We start from the raw sequence: 18,590 nt of genomic DNA on the forward strand, positions 1-18,590 counted from the left end.
ATGTATGTGATATGAATTGATGAGAAAAAAGAACATGAATATTTTTAACAATAGATCTTCTCCTTAGAAGCCATACTTCACTACCACCTTGAAGGAATAAGCTTGATTCAAGAAGGAAACACTTGATCTTTGATGAATTCTCAAAAAATATTGTTTAAAGTCTCATGAATGCATAAATTATTAAGACCCCAAGCCTCCTCATGTACTATTTTTTGTGACAAAAAATAAAATAGGTCAATCTATGAGTAAGATCAAACAATTAAAACACTTGAGAAAGTATGGGCCTATGATTCAAATCCTTCAAGGAATATGTTGACCTGGATTATCCCATTCTAGAATAGGTCGATCTAGGTTGACCTATTCTTGATGAGGTCCAATAATAGAGGTCTCCAATGTCTCAAAAAAAGTGCACAAAGATCTAGGAAATAATGAAATTTCTAGAGGATATGACAAAATAAGATGGTAAAATAACACCTAAAAGGCCTTGATGGAAAATGAGAGATGGCCTAAAAATTAAAGAATATTGGGGGTAGAGAGAGAGAGAGAGAGAGAGAGAGAGAGAGAGAGAGAGAGAGAGAGAGAGAGAGAGAGAGAGAGAGAGAGAGATAGAGCACTAAGGAGAGCTAAAAGGTAAAAGAATGAAGTCCTTTTATTTAAAGATGATACAAATATGAATCTATCTAGGGAAGTTTGGCAAGAAATGTGAATATTTACATTTGTCTTTAGTTTTACAAGTTTTATCATTCTAAGATTGATTTATTGACTATGGTTTGTGTTGGTGTAAATATGTATTCACTATTTACACTTACTTAAGTTTACTTAGGTTAATGCATTATTTTATTATTTATTTAGGTGAGACATTTAGGAGTTTGTGTACTCTCACAGAAGTGCACAACTCTAATTATGCACATGGTGTCTACAACACAAGAGTTTGAATCATTCACTGAGTTGTCATGTTGACAACATAGTTATCCGCACTCCTAATTTAGCACATGTTGTCTACACCACTAATTTGCGTGCTACACCATTGTAGGCTTATCCTCACATCATCGCACTTAATCACGTGCTTAATGGAGGATAACCCATATCTAGTGGACATGTGCCTAGTTGTATGATTTATCATGATACTAACGTCTATGCATTCTAGAAGCTCTCTTGAGGCCTTTATATACAGGCACTCCTAGTGTACTCTTGATGTGGCCTATGGCATATTGAATGAATATATCATCACTCTGATCATACTCTCTCTCTATTGGTCTACTGTTGTGCTTGTGTTTGAGTTCCTTGGTCTTGGGTGAATTATGGCCTAAGCCAAATTCTTACATGGTATCACAGCTAAGGGAGATTCTCTACACATAGTCATTCGAGACCATTCATGCTTCAACACCTTGACTCGAATCTAGAGAATCTACAGAAATTGGGAGTGTCTAGAGCTAGATCTGACCTCACTATTGCATCTAGAATGTCGATTTAGTGAAGATCAACTATAAATTTTCCTATATTGGGTGAAATTTGATCGTGAGGTAAAATTTTTTTGCAAATTAGAACCCGAAGGCCTCGATTTGTAGATCGGGTATGGTCATTTTCGGATCTAATTAATTATTTTTCAAGATCTAAATTAATTTTCAAGTTTTCATTTTATTTTCCAAACTAGTATTTTTGGATTTATTAGTTGCATAGGCAGAGAATTTTTTTTTTTGCAAAACTAGGCTGTCAGATTTTGGCTCTGCAATTTTGAAATATTTATATATTTTGCACAGTATTTTAATTGGAAGGCTTCTCTATTTATTCTACTATTAATTCAACTTGAAAAATCAATGGGTCATACACCACCCAAATTTGGCCACAATAGAGAACTGTTACAAGCTGTCATGCACAAATCCCAACAGACCCTAACTGGTGCCCATCAATAAGCAGTAGGATTTGTTACATAACTCGTGGGGCCTTCTATATTTAAGCAATGCCAAATTCTTTCACCTAGCCAATGTGGGATTAATCCCCACAATTTGGCTAGTGAAAAAGCATTCTCCAGCATGTTTTGTGCTCTAGCCGGTGACTAAAAAATGAAACTCAGCAACCAAAATCCCTATTTACAGTAGCCCACAGACATTCTACAATAATAATATACATCCACACAAGGAGTCAACACTCCAAAAAATAGACCAAGTTAGCAGTGACACGTGATTGTTTCTAATTCAGCCACATGGTGACCTAACCCTTGTGTAGTGCCATGCAGGCGAATACACGCGACATATACACGTCACACCTACGAAGCACACAATCAACAAAGGAGTAACACGTGGACCTGGCCATGTAATCCCTACCACATAAGATAGATATAGTTGACAACCAACTAGGTAGTGATTCAGCAACCATATGCCACATCATCTCACACATCAAACCTTTTTGTACAATTATGTACAGACATGTCATCAACTGATGTCATCTTCCATATGGCTGACATCATCACCATGACATCATTATTTCCTGGGCTTAAAATTGATAGTTGTTTGACCACCATATTAGGGCAAATTAGAACTACTACGATGGATGTATGACCATCAAATTTAACCCCATCTTTTTCTGATGCAACCCCTCTCCAAACTGATTTTGATTTTTGTAGTCTGACTTCAAGAGGCCATAACTCAAACATCTAGATCCAAATCAAGTGCAATTTTTTTTGAAATTAGGTAAAATTTCTAAATTTTTTAGAGGTGTAGCTATTTTCTAGTTTTGGTGCATAGATTGTTCAAAACTTATGTTTTTTGGCAACTATACTTGCATAATTCTACATTTAGCAACTTCAAACGCTCTGTATGGGCACATTTGGAGTCGAAAAAAGGTTTCATATTTTTTTGTCTACTTTCCATATCCTTATTAAAATTGTAGGATTATGTGGACAAAAGTGTCACTTTCAGCAATAGGGCCTTTCTTTTCTTTGTAATGCTTCAAAATTGTAGTACATTGTAAAGTTCCAGATTTTTAATTCTTATAGAAGTTGTAACAAGAAAAATTAGAATTCCACAAAGGCCAAAATTGGCAAGTGGGCCACTGTAATTGCACTACTGATAAAGTGCCCAAAGCGTCTATTTGGGGGGTTTTCTTGATTTAGTGAAAAGGGGGGGTATTCTTGGTGTTGTGTTCTCTCTTTTCTACAATTTGCTTTCATTTTCTGCATTATGGGCAACTTTAAGTTTTCTAAATTAGCTCCTCATAACTATACAACATGGTCCATAAAAATGTGGTATCACTTAATGCATAATGGAGTTTCATAATATGTAGATGGTACTCTTCCTAAACAAGCATGTGGTAATGTTTTAGCAAGTGATATTTTAGCTTGTGTAGCAATGGATAGGAAAGCCCTAGGTGATATATCTTTGGGGGTAGATGATAAGATCATGTATCAAATCAAGAAGTGTTCTACATCCAAGGAATCTTGGGATACCTTCGAAAACCTTTATGGTAAAGTGTCTAAAGAGGATGTGTTTAAAATCGAAGATGAGCTTGTCTCCTTAGATCCTAAATCATATGATTCAATACAGGATTTCATCATTAAGGTGAATGAACTAAGGACAAAGCTTACTAATTGCGGGAGTCCAATCAAAGATGACAGATTGATCTATCTCATTCATAACAAATTTCCATCAGAGTATTCCACATTTGTATATTCTTTTAACACCTCGAACACTACCTTAGGGTTTGCCTACAAGAAAGTCACTTTTGATGAATATGCTAAACTACTGGATGATGAAGAAAAGAAGTTGATATCAATGGGAATTCTCAAATCACCTCAGTCTAAAGCATTAGTAGCAAAAAATGAGGGTTCTCAAATTTCAGCTGGATAGTCTTCAAATAAAGGAAAGAGTAAGAAGAAATGGAAGAGGAAATCTGAGGATACAGAAAAGACAACACCACAATCCAATCAATAAGGCAAGTCCTCGAATTCCAACAAGAAGGGGGACAATGATAAGGAGAAGAAGAAGTGCACTTATTGCAAGAAATTGGGTTATGAAGAGCATGAGTGTTATCTTAAAAAGATTGATGAGTTAACAAACATCATGAGGAAACATAATGTTCCATTGCCTAAAGCTTACAAGGATAATGGGTGTTCTTTAGATTCAAATAGGAAAGGACAAGCACTCATGGCTAATTTGAACTCTTCAAAGGAATGGATATTTGACTCAGGTGCCTCATATCATATGGGTTCCTCAAAAGAGGATTTTTCTTCAATGAAGTAGTCAAAGGTACTGCACATCTTCATGGGAGATGATAGTAAAATGGAAGTTGAAGGAAAAGGAAATTTAGAAATGGAAAATGGAGAGTTTCAAAATGTTCTCTATGTTTTAAACCTAAGTTCAAATCTCCTATCAATCTACCAAATCACTCACCTTGGAGATGGACATATAGTTGAGTTCCTTCCAAACTCAGTATAGGTGCACAGTCTTAAAGATGACTCCTTGGTTGGAGTGGGGAAAGTGAGTCATAACGAAAGGTTGTACTCTTTCTCTGATTTTGTGCCCGAGTATCCTTCAAATTCCTTGTTATCTTAATCAAATTCAACAATGCAATTATGGCATCAATAGTATGGTCATCTTGACTTTTTCTAGCTTCAACAACTTTGCACAAATAGAAAGGTCAAAGGTTTACCCCAAATCAACTTTTCTAAGGGTGACTGTTCAACAGATTCAGTGGATATGCATCTAAAGGGGAAGTTACAGAAAGGGAAGTCTTCAAGAGCAACAAGTGTTCTACAGATGGTTCACATGGTATTAGCAGGTCCTTTTGCATTTAGCCAGGGTTGCTACATACTCACTTTTGTTGATGACTTTTCCAGATACACTTGGGTCTACTTTCTTCATAACAAGAATAAAGTGTTGAACAAGTTTCTCGCCTTCAAGACTCATGTTGAAAAGAAATCCAGGAAAGCCATCAAAGTTCTCTGAATGGACAATGGAAGCATGCATGTGAATAGAAGACTTATGGACTTTTTTAGACTTGAGGGCATTGATCTTCAAACTCAGCCAACATTCAATCTGCATAAGACAGATGTTGCAACACTAAGGATTCAAACTCTTAAGTCTATGTTAAGTTGCATGATAAATCCACGTCTCTAGATCCATCGCTTGAAGTTGAAGCAATTAGTAGTGCCACTCACATTCTTAACAAATCTCCTCATCTAGCCTTAGATGGCAAGACTCCTTTTGAGGCATGGTGCGACATAAAACCTATTGTGACACGCTTCAGAGTCTTCGGTTGTCCTACATGGGAAAAGATATCTTCCAAAGGATACAAGGCACAGTCATCTTGGCCTTGTACTTTCATTGGTTATGAAGACAATGTGAAGGCATACAGACTTCTAGATCTAGAGATACATTAGATTTTTGTGGAGAAGGATGTACATTTTGAGGAAAGTTCACCTAGCTTTTCCTCCAATCCTCTCCACACATATTGTGTGGAAATTAATAGTGACACCAGTGATAGTGCTTCAACAGATTCAGACATGTGGTGTTCTATTGACAGTTGCAGTGAGAGGTCACTTCATCAGTTCATTCCACATGCATACATAGCCACAATGATAGGTCCAGCACAACAGGGTACATCTAGTCTTCCAGGTATAGGTTTAGTGAAAGATTTGGGGGATAGTATTGATGATCTGCCTCTTCTTCTTGATGATGTAGCTTCTTCTTTATTTGTCACGAGGGCTCCATCTGAATCTCTTGTTCATTCTCTACATGATCAATCATTACAGGTTGAAGTGATTGTGGGTACTTATGATCAACAGTTGCAGAAGGGTTCTTCATCACTTGTAGAGACAAACAGTTCTTTGAGACAAGTTCTTCAGCCAGTTGAGTAGGTTTCAAAGAAATCACTTATCCATGGAATTCTTTCCACGCATAGTGGAAGAATCTCATTTGTACCTTTGGCCTTGTTTCTTCCTAAAGGGAGGAACACCATTTTGCAGTTTTGGATCAGCTTCTTTATCGGAGAAATCACTGGTTGGCATTCTTCTATGAGGGGGGGGAGGGGAGCCTATCTTGTCTCTCTTCCTCTTCTCATCATTCTCTTATGTATATACTAGATGTATGTCGTAATGGGGGAGTCTTGATTACTCCATCCATCCATGCATCCCTATTTATCTCTTTTTTCGGGGGAGGGTTTTTCCCATGAGGTTTTCCCTCTTTCTCCACTTTATGAGAGATTTCATATCATTATGTATATGGGTACCTTACATGGCCTAGTAGTCGGGACCCATTATGCATTTCATCCTAGATTTTGTAAGCTTAGGGGCATTCCCCTAAGTTGTACTTAATGGGGGGTGTTGGTGTAAATATGTATTCACTATTTACACTTAAGTTTACTTAGGTTAATGCATTATTTAATTGTTTTGCATTATTTTATTATTTATTTAGGTGAGACACTTAGGAGTTTGTATACTCTCATAAAAGTGCACAACTCTAATTTTGCACATGGTGTCTACAACACATGAGTTTGCATCATTCACTGAGTTGTCATGTTGACAACACAGTTATCTACACTCCTAATTTAGCACATGTTGTTTACACCACTAATTTGCGTGCTACACCATTGTAGGCTTATCCTCACATCATCACACTTAATTTCGTGCTTAATGGAGGATAACCCATATCTGGTGGACATGTGCTTAGTTGTATGACTTATCATGATGCTGACTTCTATGCATTCTAGAAGCTCTCCCGAGGCCTTTATACACATGCACTCCTAGTGTACTCTTGATGTGGCCTATGGCATATTGAATGAATATATCATCATTCTCATCATACTCTCTCTCTATTGGTCTACTGTTGTGCTTGTGTTTGAGTTCCTTGGTCTTGGGTGAATTCTGGCCTAAGCCAAATTCTTACAGTTTGATTGGCACAACCCCCTTCCCATAACAAAATATCAATTTTCTTTCTTAGAGGTGCATATTTATAGGTTTCAAAGAAACATAAATTCAATCTCAAAATTAGGGTTTTAGGTTTATAGGCTTGGTTCTAGATCTCAAAATTTAGTAAAATACAAGTATGGGATAACCTGGTACCTTCCCTAGGTTTTTCCTAACCTCTAGGTCATCCTCGTCCAAATACCCCTAGATTTGTAGAATGTAGAAATATCTATTTGTAGGTTCTAGGTTAAGAATAATTTTAGATTCTAACAATTTTTGACAATAGCTTTTAATATCTAAGTGGATCCTCTTCATTTCCTCAGAAGACAATTTTGTTCTTCATTTTTCATTTCATGGCACTTGTCTTGATGCTTTAGTTATGATCATTTTATGTCTTTTAATTACCTAATGAAATGAATCTATAACATTACAATTAAGGGAAAGTAACCTATTAGAAAGTTGTCCTTTGAGTATAGATCTTGACATGGGACTTAGAGTTGGCACTGGCACCCCTTTTATCTCCCTAGGGTTGTGTCAATCTAGTTTGAGCCCCTTTAAAGGTTTTTGCCTAAAGGTCCTTTTAGTTTCCCTAATGTGGTATAAGAATTTAAAAGACAATTAAAATCAACAACATATTTTCCACCCAAAGAACACTTCACCCTAAATTTTATGTTATAGAGATTAATGAAAATATTTAACTTCTATTCTATTAAAGATTAAAATAAATTAAAGAATTTTATTTATCACTTATTAAATCTATTCAAAACATATCTAATATTTCTTTTAATTCAAATTTTTATTCCTTTTCTTTTGTACTTGTCAAAAGCACTTTTTTAACCTCTGAAATTTCATTTTTAATGAGGAAGCTATCCCTGTGCAATGGAGACAATCAAATGACAATCGAGCAATTGGCACTTTTGTAGACATGTGTTAAGAACTTAGAAATCTTTGAAAGCATGCCAAGAACCCATTGAGCAAAAAATGATTGAACTTGAAAATGACCAATAACTATTAGCAAACTTATTTTCATTAAATCTTCCATGTATAATTTCTATCATTTTCTCTAAATTTTACAAACTATGTTAAAATGACTAGTTTTCAACATTCCTAATCAATAAAATCAATAAAAAAAAGTTATAGCAATTTGATTTATGGAAAATTTATAAACCTATCATTTCACTCACTCTCTTCTACATAATCATTCTATAAAATCACTTTACATCTACTAGCTGCTCCTATTGATTCTCTATCAATTGTATTTAGGAATTACTCAGGGTGCGGTCCCATGGAGGGGGCTTCCTAAAAAAGTTCAGCGGGTGTTCTAGAGATTTTATAGCATTATTTTAAAACAAGAGGTCCCATGAATTTTGCAGTAAGCTCCATAATTTATTGAAACATGTAGTCTCATAAATAATTTTTATTTAATATATTTTGCTCACCTATAAAATTATGTAAATATTATATAGTCCTCTTATCATTCTATAATTAACTCATAGTCAAAATCCTCGAATTAGACATGTACTTTCTAAAATCAAATCAATCAAATAAAGGAAAAAATCATGAAATTTAGAATAAAATCAAATCATTCTTCTATTAAAAAATATCATTGAAATTTAAATTATCAATCAGAAAGTTTCTCAAATAAATATTAGAATAAATTCAAATTATTGTTATATGAAAATAGAAAACGCTATCCAAACTTATGTTACGAATCAAAGGGCAACTGAATTTTTGAATAAATTCCCATCAATTTTTTCAACAAAGAGGAAAATACTATTGAAACTTAGATTTCCAATCAACTGAGTTAATGTCAACCACTCGATCCCTTCTCTAAAACGTTATAAATTAACCCTTCATCCATTAATCATTAATGAAAATCAGATCACTATCACATAGTGAAGAAATTATCAGGGAATCATATAACTACATATTCCCAAGTCTTGCAGGATCTTTTTGTGCAATCACCATTCATCAATCACAAGAAGTTCTCTTGAGAAAAGAGATATACAACTTAGTTTAAGGTTTGCATTTAACTTGGAATAATTGTTTTTTGAGAATTACTCTGATCTGTTTTGAATCTTAAATTTTTTTGCATTTACAATCATCATCTATCTATTTTGTATGCAAAGGAAAAAACTGAGGGATGTGAAAGTTGAATAAAAGGGAATGACAGCTTTGGAAAATGAAAGAAAAATGAAGTTATGCTGACGTAACATTTACTAAAAATTAAAATGTGTGAATTGATAGAAATAGAAAAATGTTGAATGAAGGTGGTGATGAAGATGGGAGAATAAGTAGGCGGAGGACAGATTCTTTCAGAAGGAAAAGGCAGATTTTTTAAAATAGCTATCGTTTTACTGTCAAGAAAACAACGTCTGAAAAGTTAAGAGATTGCTTACACAAGTTCAATAGTTAAGAGATTGCTTACTCATTCTAAAATAGTTAGTAAAATTTATGAAGTATATAATTTGTTGTTGACTAGAAAAGATGTTAGGATTTCAAGATCTATTTTAGGTAAACATTTTAAATATCATATAACATTAATATTGTTTAAAAAATATAAAGGTTTATGGAATATTTTTTATAGAAGATGATCAATGGAAAGATATGTTTCTAATTTTGTGTTAGTTTGAGATTTTTAATTTATGTATAATATTGGTATTACATTTATTTTTAATTGACTATTTTAGTTAAATTTATTATGAGATCTATGAAGTATTTATTTTTTTGTTGGTTATAAAGGACTTAGATATTTAATATTTATTTTAGATAAAATTTTATATTATTTTAAAATATGAATATTGTTTTAAAAGGTAAAAGTTGTGATATTTCTAATTTTTTATTTTAAGTACAAAATTAGTTTAAGTTTATTTTTTAATGATTATTTTGATTAAAAATATTGAGTACTAGTCATTCTCACATAGTTTGTAGAATATATAGAGAGTATGTTCATAGTTATGGATTGACTTTTTTAGTATAATACATTGAAAAGTTGAAATTGCATTCATACTGATATCTTTTTTCTTAATGGATAAACTAATATGTATTTAAGGTAATAATTTGAATCATCATATGCAAGAGTTTCTTGATTCTATCATGTTGAATGTTTTTCTATCAATATTTCAAATCATACTCTTGAGATAAAAAGGCAATGTTCACCACACAATAAGGGGGTTGGGGTGAACTACTTGTATGTGTTTTCATTGATGGAAATGTTATATGATTTTGAAGGTAATTTTTCATAACAAAAGTTAAAATACAAAAGTTTCTAAGTATTGCAAAACAAAGACAATGAAGTCATAGAAGATGCTTTGATACAAAAAGTTTAATTGAGTTTTAGATAGAGAGCATAGGAGGAACTTCATGGAGGTATATACTACCTTATTTAAACTTTTATTTCATTGATGATTTCATGAGTCCATGTAATGGTGATCTAACTAATGGATTTCTAGTATACAAAGTTGAACATTCATAAAGAGTTGTTAAATCAATCAATGATCTTAACAAGTTGATGATATTGTTTTTTTAAGATATTAAAATGGTAGAAACAACTAGATGATTTTCATGATGAAGTTCAAGGTTAGGAATAATATTTGTGTAAGGATTTGGTCAACATACTATGAATTATGTATTTTTTCTTGGAATATGAGATTGGGTTTTATTGCAATATTAGGGTTTGTGAAGATTATGCATGGTAACATAAGGATATGTGATGATATTAGCTATGTGAAGGATCAAGGTATAGAGGAACAATTAACAATTTTTTCAAAGATTGTATTGTTTTACTTGCATGGAACTTCTTGGGCATGTATGATGTTATGTATCATTTCACTCTTTTATATTAAAGTCCATATTTGTTTTGTAAGAGAATGAACCTTCCTTATTATTATCTAAGAAGTGAGCTCTAGGTAGGGTGCTTCAATGAATGTGCATTTTTGTAATAAGGTATACTTTTAATAGAGAGTATTCTTATTCTAGGTGCTAGTGGCACCATCCCTTTCCCCTAACAAGGTTTCCATGATAAAAATTATGGTGTCATAATGCTTTTTGTTATAGTTGCTTAGTTTTCATTGTAGATGATTCATGATTAAGAAATCCGTTATATAAACTAACAAGTTTTAAAACACTAATTCACCCCTCTCCCTAGTGTTCCATAATACTAACAATTGGTATCAAAGTCAAGTTCCTTGGAGGAAGAATAAAATATTGAGGAAGATCTTAATGGATGAATTTCAAAGATAGCTAGAGGTTTCACTTGAAGCTCTTGATGAGATAATGGAAAGAGCTCTTGGATAAAAAGAAGAAACTCTAAGATGCTAAAAAATTCACTAGAAAACTAAAGCATAAGTTGATCCAATATATGAAGAAAGAGAAGTAGCCTGTTGAGAGAGTGAAGTAGAAGGGTGTTTCAAAAATCTTGAAGAAGGAAGTAGCCTATTGAGAGAGTGAAGTAGAAGGGTGTTTCAAAAATCTTGAAGAAGGAATGTGAAAATATTGCACAAGAAAAGGATTTCATGAAACATGAAATAGAATATGATCAATTAAAAATGAGTAAGGAGCTTGAAGAATGAAAAAAGAAAGAAGAACACCATAGACAAAAATGTGCAAAGTTGAGTCATGAGATGGAAAACAAGATAAGGGCACAAAGTGAAAAATGATAAGGATGAAGAAAACATGAGGACCATATCATTCAAGAGGCCAATCAACATGATCAACTTAGAAAGAAGATAGAAGATCCTGAAGTGAGTTTTTTATTGCTAAAGAATTCAAATACAAGTCCATGAATAGTTCAACAATTTTTTAGTGAACAATTGATAAAGAGAAGATTTGTTTAGGGGGGAAATGGAAGCACTCAATAAGATATATAAATATAGGGCTCCCACTTTCTTCTAACATTCAAATACAAGAGAAAGAGGGGCTTCCAAACATAACTCTCAATATAACACAAGATAAGTTAGAAAAGACCCTAGTAGGATGATGGGATGCCAAGTCTAAACCCAAATTACATTATTGTAATACACAATAAATTATTCTTTCATGCAATGTTAATTAATTTTAAATATGCAATGTGATTCTGAATTTGATCTAATTAATTTAAAGACAAGAGTGAGATAGATCTGAGCACTAAATCTATCTAATTGACCCAATTGAATATGGAAATAGGTCTATGCTAAGAGACAAAAGATATGATGAATAAATTACCTTAAAATATACAATGGAAGATTTTTTTTTAGTGTAAAATAATGTGGATCTTTAAATATGATTTTACTTCTAATTGTAGATCTTCTATCACAATTGAAAACCCTAAATGCTCGATTTCTCATAACTCTGGGAATAAGTTGACTTAGTGGAAAATTGTACAGATAGTTTACAAGATGATGGACATGTTCCTGGGGCACTCTAGGAAAATCAACCTAGGTTATGGAAAGGTCTCAACATGTATTTTTCATATTTTTTTACCTCACATGCATCTTCAGCAAGAAGATTTTAAGAAAAGTATTTTCACCTTCTTTCATCCTCATATCATTGTACTTGCCTCTCAAACTTTCAATTGTAGGTCTCCTTACATTTGGATCTCGTGTACAAGATCCAATTTGTTCCACATCTATTTGGCATTTGTGTAGTTCTTAATATCATCAAACTTGACATCATTACATGAAGATGCAATATCAATCATCAAACTATTGTGATTCCTCTTTTTAATTGTTTCTTCGACTATCATAGGAGAAAGAGTTGAAACATATTCATTGTCCAACTAATGAGTAATATTATCTCCAATTCTAGATAAATGTAACCTTATAATATCTTATCATGATGATAAATTGTCCTTGTTGAGCTTGGGTAACTCTCTCTTATACATTTTGTGATATTTAGCTTAAGTTACTTTAAACTTCTTTCTCCAAGCACTATGCTCTAATACCAATTGTTGGACAAGTACTAGTTGACCCCTATAAACCCTAAGCCATAAGTGTCAAAAATAAAGGGGAAATTAGAATGACACAATATAGGGAAAATGCAACTCATGAAACATCCAAATAGAGGACATCAGAAGCATCAACATCAAATATCATAGATCACAGTTATGAAGAGACATGCACATATATTGTGTATAGAAAATTTAAGTTTTTGGAGATGGAATCATAGTCTAAGGGGGAGTGTTATTTTGAAATTTTGAATGGATTGATAATTAATCATTAAGTATTTTTCCACTAATGTCAAAGGGGGAGTTTTTTTATACTTTGATTACATGCCAAGAAAGTCAAAGGTTGTTGAGCACCCCAGTGTAGACCGAGTCACAATATATGTCGAGTAATAGATAATGAAGTCAAGAAAAGAAGAGATAGTTTATATTGAGTGAGTCAGTACTTGTTGATTACCTCATTCTTCATCCAAGACATAACTACCCTCAATTGCACATCTCCTACATAAAGGAGTGAGTTCCACTCTGTATCATTTAGCACTATCAAGTTATGCAGATATAATTCACACAACAAATTCTTCATAGGTATTGAAATGGACTGGAATGCATCATAAAATTCTTGAGTTGAAATGGAGGAACTAAGCCCTTCCAAAATTCTTGTCAATTTGAAATTAACAAGTTGTTCCTTGAGGAATAATGCATACATCGGAGATGGTGATTTGCATGCCATAAGCTTAGGAATCAACCCTATGATTTTTTCAATCCTCCTCTTCAAAATTTAATTTTGGTCTGCGCTTTGCTTTAATTAATGACCTTGCTCATCAATGACATGTTTCAATTTTTCTCTTTCTAAATTCCAATGTGCTCTTTCCCACAACAATTGTTGATATAAGTTGATCCCTATAGATAGTAGTGTAGACAAATCAAGTGGTGGCAATGGTTTTTGGCTGAGAATATCTACCTAGTCAGGCATCGGGTGAGGAACTTTTATAGTACTTTGTGACATGGAGGGTTCTCCCTTCCATAGAACAAGTGTTGTCACTATATTTTCTTCCTTACTAGACTTAGCTAATGCTTTAGCCAGTGTCTCTAATCCATCCTGATCGAGTTTTTCTCACACTTCATCAAAAATTTCTTGTTTAAATTCTAAGTATTCCTCAGAAGGAAGGTTTTCTAAATTCTCACAAGTGTCCTGCAATAATAGGATTTTCTTCAAACTCCTTCAAAATTCTTATCACTATTAACAAGTACATAGTTAACACTAAGTTCAACTTCTGGTTGTGGATTCTAGTTGTTAGTGTCACTAGCTATATTTTGTTGAATTTTTCCCTTTGAAGAGGACTCCTTCACAAACTCAGAGGACTCTAGGTTAACTATTGGAACAAAAGCTTCATCAACACTATTACCTTCAGAAAGCCCCACACTTTTGCTTATAGGGGGTATAGATTAGCATGGAGGATTATTTCATTTCCTCTTGCTCATGGTCATTTCTTTTGTAGCTACTTCAGGAGGTTTTTTTGAAGTTTTCTCCCTAGTCAAGTGTAAGGTTTCATTGATATTATTATCACTATCAGGTTGCTGTTCTAAGTTTTCCTCTTCTGATTCCACAACTTTACCCTTGCCTCCCCTAATGGTGGACTTAGTCTTTACAGACAATCAGGTCTTAGGGGCAATAGAAATTTCTTTATTTTTACTTTTCTTCTTGCTAGAAATGGAGGCATCAACTTTATAAATTATTTTTCTAGATGATCTAGAACTGGAGGGAGAAGCTTTAGGAACATTTTATACCCTTGGAATAACTTTACAAAAACTAGTGGATTTTCTTTCCCTTCACCCAACACCCTAGCCTCTAGGGCCAACCAATCTAGGTTCTACCTCATTCAATTATAGAAACTCTTCCCATGTCCCAATTGATTGTTTGTTTAATTCCCTTTCCACAATTAATTTTATCAAACAATGATGGGTAATAAATTGACCCTTTACTGACTGTACTAAAGAAAATTTCTTTTTCAAAATATTAAATAGGAAATTAGGAATATTTAATGGTCTATTTTTGTGCCAAAGATGAGCCAAAATCTTGAAATGTAGGGCATGCAAATACTTGTAGTGACCTTCACAAGTGAAGTACTAGATAATGCATGTTGTTGGCTAAATAAATTCCAATGGAAAAGATAATCTGGAAGTGCCTTGCTTCTTATCTATGTATAGTGAAGGGTCAGTGTGCAAACTGAATTGTGCCCTAACCAAACATAAATCAAAATCCTTCACCCACTTCTCTTCTGTAAACTCAATTTTTAGTCCTTTGACCATTGCAAAGTCATCCTTCAAGGTGCTTAGAAATTGAAGAGCAACCTCTTCATCAAACCCCTTAAGGCTTAGGTAGTATTCTAACCATCCTTTTCTCCTAAACATTTCTCAACTGGTTGTGTCACCCAGCAAAATCCTATGATCCACTAGCTCATATCTCTGAAGACCTCCTCCCATTATTATGAACAAAACTTTTTTGTAGAATCTTGGTGTTCTTAGAACTCAACAATGGTGAATCAACAAAAATCTCAGTGTTATGACACCATATGTTATAGAAAAAAAAAAATGGCATACAATTACTATGTGCTTCTTGGAATTAAAGATTTTTAATGCACAAAATCTAATGATATCTTTTCTTGCATCAAGTCTCATAATATTTTGGTTATGTCAAGGCCTTCCACCCAAAACATGTTGATAATATATCATTAAAAGTTAAAATTCAAGTTTTAATGTCCTTAATTTCCTTAATAACGCAATTATAGAAGGATAGGTCATCAAACATGTGATGAAAATCTTCTCATAAGACAAAAACTTCAACGTTTACATGCAATTTGAAAATTTGAAAGATGAATATTCTCCCCCCCCCCCTCCCAACTAAGTAAGGGCATGGGTCCCATAGGCCAAGCTATGTAAGATTAGTAAATTTAAACAACATGAATTCCTAATAAAGAATGAATAAAATAAAATATGTACAAGGTTATGTGGCATGAACTTGGCGAGTACTGTAGGAAAAGTGTTTTGAAAAAGATCACCTGAATTGATGGAGTGATGGAATGGTATGGAAAAATGGTGAAGAGAGAGGGTGAGGTGGAGTGTATGATAGAGAAATCACTTTCAAGAAGAAAGCATTTATTATGGGAATCTTGAATGGAACCAAGAATTAGTAGAAGTCGGGGTAGAAGATCTAGACTCTTCAACTGCAAGAACGTGTATGTCTTCACTATGTTGGAAATGCTACAAGAACTCCTCATGACTGGCTAGTTTGTTGTAGAGTTTGAGGTGATGCAAATAGGATCAACAATAGACAATTGGACTATTCCATTTGGAAATACAACAAAAATTTCATATGGTCCTAACCAACAAGTTTGAAGCTTTCCTAGATTGTGTTGATACCTAGAATCATAAAGAAGTACCCATTCCCTCACAACAAACATTTTATACTTGATAAACTTATCATGCCATTGTATTTGTTGATGTTGGATGAGTTCTATTTTATTCAATGCATATTTGTGCCATTCATCAAGGCCGTTTAAACTTAGAATTTAGTCTTGTTGTGCAATAGTAAGTTCCATACGGAGCTCCAAATAATTCCTCAATATTTTATATTCAAATTCCATAGGCATTACAACAAACCTACCATAGATGAGCTCAAAATGAGTGAAACCTGTTGTAAATTTCTAGTTGGTTCTATAAGCCCAAAGAGCTTCAGGAAGGTGTGTGACCCAATCCTTTCGATAGAGTGCTACTATTTTGGTGAGAAAGGCTTCTAGCTTCTTGTTGGTAACTTCTACTTGGGCATTAGCTTGTGGATTGTAAGGTGATGATTTACCATGCTGAATGGTATATTCCTACATGAGAGCAACTATCAGATTAGATGTAAACTGAGTTCCTTGATCAGATGTGAACTCCCTAGGGACACTAGACCATGTAAATATGGACTCATACAAGAATTTAAGAACATTTTTATCCCTTTGATGTTTCATGGGTTTGGCCTCTACCCACTTAGTTACATAATTAGTGCAAACTAAAATATAGGAATTGTCTCATGAAGAGGGTTTAATAGGACCTACAAAGTCAATCCCCCATTTATCAAAGGGTGCAACGACTATCTAAGGTTGTAGTGGCATTTCATCTGATTTAGTGAGTCTCCCTATGCATTAACACTTATCACATTTCTTTATGTATCTAGTTGCATCCTTGTGTAAACTTGGCCAATAATACCCGGTACTCAATATTTTAAAGGTGGTCCACTTGGCTACAAAATGACCCCCACATGGCTCATCATGTCATGCTCTTAAGATATCATATTTTTCATCTTCCCTTATACACCTATGCATTACTTGATCAGGACCAGTATAAAACCTAAATCCAAAAATCCAAGAATAGTTCAAGCTCTTTTCAACTAATAACTTTCTTTCTTTAGTAGAGAAGTGAACTGGTGTCTTTGTTGTGGTTGGGTAATTCACAATATCTGCATACCATGGATTTTATGCTAACAATAGGAAAAGAAAAATGTCATCAATAGCTAAAGGATCATCAAGGATATGCAACCAAGAGAGAAATTCAGCTACCACATTGGCCTTGTCGAGCTTATCTACTATTGTAATATCAAATTCTCACATAAGTAGCAATCAATGATCCAATCTTCCTGATATTATAGGCTTATTGATTAGATACTTAATAGAAGAGTGGTCAATATGAACAAGTATTTCATATCCAGTAATGTAGTGCCTAAATTTATGTAGTGCATAGATAACTGGGAGTGTAGAACCAGAATCAGTATGCAAAGAACATTAACAAATGAAGTAAACATTCACAAACCAAAAACTAAATTCACATATATGCTTAGACTAAGAAAGAAAATAAGAAGTGCAAACCTCACAAGAGAAAACACTCCATGCTTTCTTGATTCTGTAGACGTGTCCTTTTCCTGTGGATGTATGCTCAAGATGCTCAAAAGCTGCTTCAATGGAGATGGGTAATGGCAAATTGGTAGCTTTGTGAGATATCAATTTGGCATTATAAGGGTATGGTTGATGGCTTTGGTTCTCAAAATAGCATGGTAACTTTAGCTCAAAGATTGTTGGTTAAATGGCTTGGGATGGGATTCAATTTATAGGCTAAGGGGTAGAGGGATGGAGGGCTTAGATGCAAGGATGGATGAAGGCTTAAGGAGGGCTAAGATGCACTCAAAGGGGAGCACATGGATTGTGCTTGTTTAGCACCAATGGGAAGGTGACACTTGTCACAAGGAGGATGAGTGTGAGAGGGTAGGGTTAAGGGTTGGTTAAAGTCATGATGAGTGGGGTTGAGTATGTAAGAGGGATGTAAGAGGAATGAGTGTGGAAGAGGGAAGAGTGTGGAAGATGGGTGTAAGAGTCATGAGTGGGTTTGTAAGAGTCTTTTATGTTTTGTAAGAGCACTCATGACTTAGTGGTTGGGTTTTTTTGAGGGGAGACTTTGTTTTGGATTAGGAAAGTCTTAAACTTGTTTAAGGAATGTGACAACATTAGGGGGTGGATTAGGCTTGGGTTTAGGATTAGATTAGGGATGTTAGAGATGTGCAAGTGGATGGCATTAATGAGGGTGGGTGAGTTAGTGGCTAAGCTTGGTTAGTATGGGTGGATGGGGTGGATTAGGCTAAATGGAGGATTAGGGATAAGTTAGGAGTTTTTAGATTTGAGGATTTCATTTATCAAATAGATTTATTTAATAAATGGGGTTTTTTGGAATTAGATAGAA

Source organism: Cupressus sempervirens, chromosome 4, assembly GCF_028749045.1.
Source record: "Cupressus sempervirens isolate cs-2001-9-10 chromosome 4, ASM2874904v1, whole genome shotgun sequence".
Taxonomy (NCBI): domain Eukaryota; kingdom Viridiplantae; phylum Streptophyta; class Pinopsida; order Cupressales; family Cupressaceae; genus Cupressus; species Cupressus sempervirens.